Here is a 7,232-nt window from a genome sequence, read left to right as displayed (position 1 = left end):
AAGTGTCAACGGACCTAGCCCGGTTCCAGCCGTCGGTCCAAAGTCTCCACTGGTTCCAGCCAGCCCGAGTAGCTCTGTTTCCAATGCTGAGCTACCTCCTTCGGTTCCAGCTGATTCCAGCATCCTCGGATCAAATCCGGTCCTATCCGTCACTCCGAGGACTCCTTCGGTTCCAGCCGATTCCAGTCTCTTCATATCAAATCCGGTTCCAGCCGGTTCAAGCTTATCTGGACCCAATCCGGTCCCATCCGTCTGTCCAGATCAGTCTCCACTGGTTCCAGCCAGCCTGAGTGGCTCCAATGATGGGCTACCTCCTTCGGTTCCAGCCGATTCCAGAATCCTCGGATCAAATCCGGTCCTATCCGTCAGTCCGAGGACTCCACCGGTTCCTGTCGCTTCAAGCTCTTCCGGACCCAATCCGGTCCCATCCGTCTGTCCGGATCAGCCTCCTCTGGTTCCAGCCAGCCCGAGTAGCTCTGTTTCCAATGCTGAGCTACCTCCTTCGGTTCCAGCCGATTCCAGCATCCTCGGATCAAATCCGGTCCTATCCGTCAGTCCGAGGACTCTTTCGGTTCCAGCCGATTCCAGTCTCTTTGTATCAAATCCGGTTCTATCCGTCAGTCCGAAGACTCCTGCGGTTCCAGCCGGTTCAAGCTTATCTGGACCCAATCCGGTCCCATCCGTCTGTCCAGATCAGCCTCTTACAGTTCAAGTCAATTCAAGTAGTCCTGGACAAATCCCTGTTCCATCCATTTGTCCAAAGTTGTCGTCGGTTCCTGCCGATTCCAGTTCCTCTGAACCCGGTGTGGTTCTCTCCAGTGTTTCAAGTAAGCAACTCCTGTCGCTATGTCCAGAGTCTACAGTTCTTGCAGATATTGCAGTTGCCTCAACCCAGATGGAGGCTCTACGCATCTCACCCCAAGATGAAGCTTCTAGCATTCTGTCAACCTCAGCAGAGAATTCCCGTCAGTCAATCCAGGAGATGACGTCCTCTCTCCACCCTCGAGCATTTCAAGTTGATTCTACTCCTGCTTCTGAATGCTTATTCCAGTCCTCTACTCTCAAGTGTCCGACATGGTCTTCCGAGACTTCAACTGACATTCAGCCTTCCAAGTGTCCACCAGATACAAAAGCTCCAGTCTACTTTGATGGTGACTATGCTCAGTTTCGTGCAGTGGCGAGCCAATACCTCGCTTTTACTGAGTCGGAACCTTTAGTGACTATTTCTCCAGCCAATGCAATCAGATACTTCCTCCTGTTCTTCAAAGGTAGAGCACTGGACTGGGCGAATCCTCTCATTGAATCTAAAGATCCGCTACTGAGTGATCTTCCCGCTTTCTGCGAAGCCGTAAAACAGGAGTTTGCTCCAAAGTTTATGCATTCAGAGTCATCTGGGCATTCTGGCCAATTTGTCTACAGTTTGTCTACTGCAAAATCCTCTCCAACATCTCTGTCTGTGCAAGATCAGGATACATTAGACCAAGCTATTAAAGATTTCCAAGCTGTAAAGTCAAGACAAGGTTCTCAGACTTCAGATTTGAAAGTTGCATATACTCCCGTGTCTCCATCCTACAGCAACACTTCTGAAAGTATTGACTCTCCGGATTCAACATCTGATCAGTCTTCCAGTTTTCAGTTTTTCGACTCAACTCCTTCCAAACATGAACAGGTTCTGTTGAATCAATGTATCAGAGATTTCAAGAATTACAGGAATTGGAGAGCTCCAGAACCAGTTCAAAGTCTACCATCTGTTGACGTAAGTGTTGGCTATGCTGCCGTTACCCCTAGTCCTGGTGTCTCATATAGCTTCAAATTCACTGGTCCACAGATTGTCTCAGATTCTGTTGTTCCTAAACAAAAGGCTCCCATGACCACACTAGACCTGGACTCTGAAAGTAAGTTTGTTGATAAAGACTCAAGTTACATTATGGGAGGTTCTATCCTTCCTAGCTATGCCTTTTCCCAGGAAGTAAATTCTGTCTTAAATGACCCTGAATGGTCTACTTGTTCTGACGAGGAAAATCTGTCTTCTGAAGATGAAAGTTGGGAAGACTTTTGAGGCCCTCTGCTTTTGTGTTTTCCTAAGTTCTTTTTCAAGGTTCCTCCAAGTTCCAGCGTGGGTGTTCGGTGCCCACCCATAAAAGGGGGGGTACTGTCAGGAATCTGCATTTTCCATTGCATCACTGCTGTGGAACTACAGGTCCCAGCAGTTCCAGTTCTGTTCCAGTCTACAGTCTCCTGCAGCCCACAGCTCACCGTGCTCCACCTAACCAGTTCAGTTCTGTTCCAGTTCTGGTTTTCAGTCCTCTGCAGCCTGGAATGCTGCAGCCAACTCACAGCTGATCTGGACACCTAATCCAGCTAGTATCTCTGCCTGCAGTTTGTGTCCAATCACTGCTGGGCAGGAGGTATAACTTCCAGTTTGTGGCTCTCTCACATCGCCTTGGACAACACGTCACATCCCGTGAACAGGCGGCTCCTGTTTGCAATCCTCTGTCTACTGAGATTTCCTTGTGTATTAGACCTGTGGAACAACAGGTCCCAGCTGTTCAAGTTCCGTTCCTGTTCCCAGCTGTTCCAGTTGTTCCTGTGTTCCTGTGGAACTACAAGTTCCAGCAACCCCTCCAGCTCTCCTACGACATTCAGTGTGCAAGTTCCTGTGTTCCTGTGGAACTACAAGTTCCAGCAACCACTCCAGCTCTCCTGCTGCATTCAGTGTGTAAGTTCCTGTGTTCCAGTCTCCAGATCCCCGTGTTCCTGGTTACCTGCTTGTTACTCCGTGTTCCTGGTTATCCTACTACAGCTCCGTGGAACTACAAGCATCAGCAATTCCTGCATTCATTTACAGGCTTCACACCAATCTCCAACACAGTGTGCTTCAGCCTCAGCTGTAGAGACTCCATCTCCAGGTGCAGCTCATCACCTCACCTGTGAATCAGCTTGCAAGCTGCCTGTGCTTTCCAATAGCACTGTGAACCCTGCATCAAGTCTTCTTCATCTGCTACCAGGTTTGCTACCATTATCATCACCTCTGCTGGCTCCACGTGTTTATCATCTCTGGTTCCCATACCAGCATATTGCCATAGACTCTCACTGTATTGCCATAGACTCTCACTGTATTGCCATAGACTCTCACTGTTTTGCCATAGACTCTCACTGTTTTGCCATAGACTCTCAGCTTCCACGCTGCATCATACCCATTGCATTTATTATTGTTTATTTCTCCAAGTATTCCTGCTGCCATATTGTTTTATCTTTCTGCTTAATAAACAACATTGTGCACATGCGCAGGAATCCAATCCAGTATCCTCACTTCTTCCATCCTACCTCCACTGACCCACTAGCGCCCCCTCCGGGGACACAAACCAGACCGAACCTGACAATCTACAAGCTACAAGAATCAGGGCTAGGAAGCACAATATGCACTTGGGTCAAAAACTGGTTAGATAATAGGGAGCAGCGCGTTGTGGTTAATCGATCTTTTTCAACTTGGACTGAAGTGCTAAGTGGTGTGCCGCAAGGCTCAGTATTAGGACCGCTATTGTTCAATATTTTCATTAACGACCTAACAGAAGGTCTAGAGAGCATGGTGTCAATTTTTGCAGATGATACCAAATTGTGTAAGGCTATAAATACAGAGGAGGATGCCGAGTCTCTTCAGAACGACTTAGTTAAATTAGAAGCATGGGCAGCCAAATGGAGAATGCGCTTCAACACAGACAAGTGTAAGGTAATGCACTGTGGTAACAAGAACAAAAATGACACCTACCTACTAACTGGGGTAAAATTAGGGGATTCTGTACTGGAAAAGGACTTGGGTGTCCTCATAGATAGCAAGCTAAGCAGTAGTACCCAAAGTAGGACTGCAGCAAAGAAGGCTAATAAGATATTAGCATGCATAAAACGGGGTATTGATGCTAGGGACGAGAGTATTATACTCCCGTTATATAAATCACTAGTGAGACCACACCTTGAATACTGTGTACAATTCTGGGCACCGTACTACAAAAAGGATATCCTGGAGCTTGAAAAGGTACAGAGGAGGGCAACCAAACTAATTAAGGGCATGGAGACGATGGAATACAAGGAAAGGCTTGAAAGACTAGGCATGTTTACATTGGAAAAGCGGAGACTAAGAGGGGATATGATCAACATCTACAAATATATAAGGGGACAATACACAGAGCTTGCGCGGGACCTGTTTTTGGTTAGATCAACACAGAGGACTCGTGGACACTCGCTCAGGTTAGAGGAGAGGAGATTCCGCACAATACGGCGTAAAGGCTTTTTCACGGTAAGGACAATACGTGTTTGGAATTCCCTGCCCGAGGGAGTTGTAATGGCGGAATCTGTCAACACCTTTAAGAATGGGTTAGATAAATTCCTAATGGATAAGGATATCCAGGGGTATGGTGCATAGTCATGCATTATAGTTACTATAAATAGGGATAAAATGCAACGGCTGACAGCAGCATCAGTCAATAATTTTAGTCAAATCATCATGCATAGGAGACCACAAATAGGTTGAACTCGATGGACAATGGTCTTTTTTCAACCTCAGATACTATGTTACTATGTTACTGGCCCATAAGTAATGGCGCCATTTTAAATGGAGGTTTTTTGGTTTAAAAAATATTTCTTAATAAAAAAAATTAGGCCTGGTGTAAATTATCCCAAAGATACTTTATTATAAATTTGTCAGTGCGGCCGCGGCTTCAGCAGAGCTGTGTAGTGTAGGGGTGGCCAACCAGTCAGTGGCAAAGATCCAGAAAAGATCTGTAGTCAAGGGCAAGAGCCATATCATGCGTTGTCACAAAGCCACACCCCATTTTTATGCGCACACCTTTCAGTTCGACGTTTGTAGGAGTATGACCTTGTGTCATAACCCCATTTTTAGTCATGTTGTACAGTGCCACATACAAATAAATCCTCTGTACAGTGCCACATACATATAAAAACACCAAAAAATGGGTGCCTCCACAGTGTCAAATACATATATGCCCCCACAGTGCCAGATACATATATGTCTCCACAGTGCCAGATACATATATGTCCCCACAGTGCCAGGTACATATATTCCTCCACAGTGCAGATACATATATATGTCCCCATAGTGCCAGATATGCCCCCACTGCCAGATACACATCTCCCCAGTGCCAGATATGCCCCCAGTGTAAGATACACATGTCCCCCCAGTGCCAGATATGCCCCCAGTGCCAAATATGCCCCCAGTGCCAGATATGCCCCCACTGCTAGCTACACGTCTTCCCAGTGCCAGATACACGTCCCCCCAGTGCCAGATACACATGTCCCCAGTGCCAAATATGCCCCCACTGTCAGCTATATATCTACCCAGTGCTAGATATGCCCCCACTGCCAGCTACTCCCCAGTGCCAGATATGCCCCCAGTGCCAGATACACGTGTCCCCCCAGTGCCAGATATGCCATCAGTGCCCGATACTCAAGTCCCCAGTGCCAGATATGTCCCCAGTGCCAGATACACATCCCCCAGTGGCAGAAACACATGTCCCCCCAGTGCCAGATACACATCCCCCCAGTGGCAGAAACACATGTCCCCCCCAGTGCCAGATATGCCCCCAGTGCCAGAAACACATGTCCCCCAGTGCCAGATATGCCCCTCCAGTGCCAGATATGCCCGAGTGCCAGAAACACATGTCCCCCAGTGCCAGATATGCCCCCAGTGCTAGATATGCCCCCAGTGTAAGAAATACATGTCCCACACACTGCGCCCTCCCAAGTGCTGCTCACCATCGCGCTGCTGCTCTGCTCAGTCTGGAGCTTGTGAGGGGAGGAGAGCACAGCGTGTGCCTCTCCTGCCCCTCAGTCTCCACTCTCTGGCGGCATGGATTCTCTCTAATTAGGCGCCGGTCCGTGAAATAATCAGTTTGCAGACCGGCAGCTAAGACTCCTGATTGGATGCTGGTCCACGAGCTCTGATTGGTTCACGGGCCGACGCCGGACACTTACAAGCCGCATGCGGAGATAAAAAGAGCTGCGTGTGGCTTGAGAGCCACGGGTTGGCAACCGCTGGTGTAGTGGAAGGTGGCGGCAGGCCCGTGACCCTTGGCAGTAGCGTGCCCCCCCCCCCGGGCCAGCCCGCCTCTGGTTTAGATTACAGCAAATTCATTGCATAGCAGAATGTCTACTATAACAAATGTCACACTATTAATGTGAGATTTAATAGGTGTTATTATTGCCAAATCGCACATGCCAGCTAAACTATGGTGTGATTTAAGGTGCATACACACAGAGAGATTTTAACTATGAGAGATTTTGACTTGAGCTGGCAGTTGGAGATTTTGACTAATTTTACCAGCGATTTTGGCTATGTGAGAAATTGGCTAACTCATTTAAGCAAGGGGATGCTTTTTCTTTTCCAGCGACCTAGCCAAAATTGACTTGCCTGCACAGTCTATTTTTAGCAGCGACCTGGCGGGAACACGCTTCGCTATCGCTGGCTGTGTACACACAGAGCGATATGCACTAACTTTCTGAGCGATTTTGACTACATAGTTAAAATCGCTCACCTATACCGCTCCATGTGTATGGATCTTTAGTTATTTATTTTCCTTTTTTTAGCAATCTGCAGCAGCATCAACAGCAGAAGCTTGGGTGTGTCGCCTTTTGGATGGTGCCTTTTTCCCGGGAGTATCAGCTGAGGAAGGGAACAAATGCAATAAAATGACCTTTCTTTGGTTTAAGGTGAGACATCTATAACAAAATATACATACTATCTTAAAAAAATACAGCATCCTTCATTACAAACAGGATCTGTTTTTTATTTAACAAATAAAAAACACATTTGAAAATGCAAGTTCATCTGGTATGTTTGGTCACACTCATGAGGTTGTTGTTCTAAGATTTTCCACTAATGTTACAGTAAAAATGTTTGATCTTCATGAAAAAATAGTAAACTGCGTTCAGGATGATTTGGATCACAGCATTGTACACATGATTTACATATCCATACTTACCTGCTGCAGTTTGGGTGGATGATCAGTCTGTTTCCTCAATATGTGTTCCTGGGAGGATTTGTTGTGGTATCATCTGCTTCGGTTCCGGTATGAATGGTCGACATTGACATAGTCGACATGGACTAATGCTCGACACATGACAATGGTCGACATGATTTTTTAAAACTTATTTTGGTGTTGTTTTCTGCGTAAAGTGCGTTAGTGCACCGCGTCCCCTCGCATGGCTCATGCTTCGGG

The sequence above is a fragment of the Pseudophryne corroboree genome, chromosome 1 (assembly GCF_028390025.1).
Source record: "Pseudophryne corroboree isolate aPseCor3 chromosome 1, aPseCor3.hap2, whole genome shotgun sequence".
Lineage (NCBI taxonomy): Eukaryota > Metazoa > Chordata > Amphibia > Anura > Myobatrachidae > Pseudophryne > Pseudophryne corroboree.
This window is presented reverse-complemented; position numbering follows the sequence as displayed.